This window comes from Ictidomys tridecemlineatus, chromosome 11 (assembly GCF_052094955.1).
Source record: "Ictidomys tridecemlineatus isolate mIctTri1 chromosome 11, mIctTri1.hap1, whole genome shotgun sequence".
Classification (NCBI taxonomy): domain Eukaryota; kingdom Metazoa; phylum Chordata; class Mammalia; order Rodentia; family Sciuridae; genus Ictidomys; species Ictidomys tridecemlineatus.
In genome coordinates this window covers 128405560-128407571 of record NC_135487.1, presented here as the reverse complement: position 1 = coordinate 128407571, position 2012 = coordinate 128405560, and the positions used below count along the sequence as shown (strand labels likewise).

The following is a 2012-nucleotide window of genomic DNA, read 5'->3' as shown; positions in this document are numbered from 1 at the left end:
AAGGAAGGAAAGGAGAAGGAGGGGGAACAGGAAGAAGAGAGGGAGCATGGATCCTTGAAGCTTGCCAAGCCTGGTGGCTGCTCCCTAGTCCCAGCTGCTTGAGAGGCTGAGGCCGGAGGATCCTCGGAGCCCAGGAGTCCTGGACAAGCTGGGCAACACAATGAGACTCTGTCCAAAAAAAAACAGTCCTTGCCTACCATGTGGGGCCCCAGCACTGGGGGAAAGCAGCCTGGAAACAATGAACAGTCAAAAAGAAGGAACAAGCAGAGGCCACCTCGTGGGGCCCAGCTCCTGGAAGAAGGTGGGTTCCGGTCCCAGGGCCGAGCCTGGGACGTCTTGTGCCAGAAAGTCGATACCCAGGAATGGGAAGAAGGAAAGGGACACAGGTTCCTCCCCCGGGAACAGGGCCATCTGAATGTCAAAGAGACTGAGGAGGCACCGGGAACCCTGAAGGTTTAAAAAGTATCAGTTCAGAGCAGGGAGCTACCAGAGGGAGAGAGCCCCAGGGACACCCGGCTGCAGCCCCCGCTGGGAACAAAAAGAAAGGACAGAACGCTTGTCCCTTCTCTCCGTGTGAACTCTATTTCAGGATATCGGATTGTCCTCGCTGATAGGGGACAGTGCCACAGTTCGCTGGTCGTTCTTTCTTTTTTGGGTTGGTGGGGGAGGGTTTTTTCCCCTGTTTGTTTTGGTCCTGGGAATTGAACCCAGGGGGGCTGGACCACTGAGCCACGTCCCCAGCCTTTTTGGTATTTTATTTAGAGACAGGGTCTCACTGAGTTGCTCAGGTCCTCGCTAAATTCCTGAGGCTGGCTTGGAACTTGCAGTCCTCCTGCCTCAGCCTCTGGAGCCACGGGTTACTCACACCAGGTGAGAGTGGTGACTTACAGAATTCCAGTTAATCAGCAAAAAATACGAAAAAGGAATTGTGGAAACTGGAAGATCACACGGGCACCGTGAAGCACACCTGTGACCCCAGTGGCTCCGAAGGAGGCTGTCAAGAGCCAGGGTGACATCAAGTTCAAGGGCAGCCTGGGCAACTCAGTGAGACTTTGTCTTAAAATTGAAAATAAAAAGGGCTGGGCATGTAGCTCAGGGGCACAACGCTCCTGGGCTCAATCCTCTTCCCCCCCCCCAAAACTGGAAGATCATCATTTGACAACCCATAATAAAATGGCAATTATCTTCAATGGATCCAACTATTGGACACAAGGTTGAGGGGAAGTCTTCATCGTAGAGCACAGGTTGTCAGCCCCAGAAGCCCCTCGTCAGTCTTAGAATCACCAAAAGTGGGCCGCCAGACCCAACGTGTCCCGGAGGAAGCACAGCGCGCGGTGTCCGCATCGCCTGATAAAGTCTCTTGCCTAAAGTGAAACCTCACTAAATAGAGGTATAGCCAGCACCCCTCATAAGGGACATGCTGGCACCCAAGAAAGACAACCTGCAGGTCCAGAATATAGGAAGTTCCACTGGACAGTTCACCCAGTGTCTCCAACAACTCCCTGGCATTCAGATGGGGAGATGAGGGGTCAGGGGACAGGGCGAACTTCTGATTACACCCTTAAGACTCTCAACAATTCACGTAGTGAATGAACTTTTTTTAGGTACTGGCAATTGAAATCGAACCCAGGGGCACTTTACCACTGAGTAACATTCCCAGTCCTCTTTATTTACTTATTTTTGATTTTGAGACAAGATGGTTGAGGGTCTCAGTAAGTTGCTGAGACTGACCTTGAACTTGGCATCCTCCTGTCTCAGCCTCCCTAGTTGCTGGGATTACAGGCCTGCACCCACTCCTGGATAGAGCTTGTCCTTGGTGAGAGAAGAAAGAAGGAAAAGAAAAGAACACTGAAAAGATATTTCTAAGACAACCAGGGGAATCCATTTATGGACCAGGTATTAGGCGATATTAAGGAATCATTGTTAATTTTGTTAGATTTAATAATGGCGTTATGGTTATGAAAAGAGGCTCCTAATTGTTCAGAGATACACATGAGTACGTAGATGTGCAA

The 2012-nt window shown here is 50.5% G+C and overlaps 1 long non-coding RNA gene across 1 annotated transcript; it reads left to right on the top strand.

The window, feature by feature from the left end:
• LOC144368503 (uncharacterized) lies at positions 1 to 2012 on the top strand. Its single transcript, XR_013428264.1, has 2 exons — positions 1 to 301; positions 1759 to 2012. It is a non-coding gene; the product is annotated as an uncharacterized LOC144368503 (long non-coding RNA).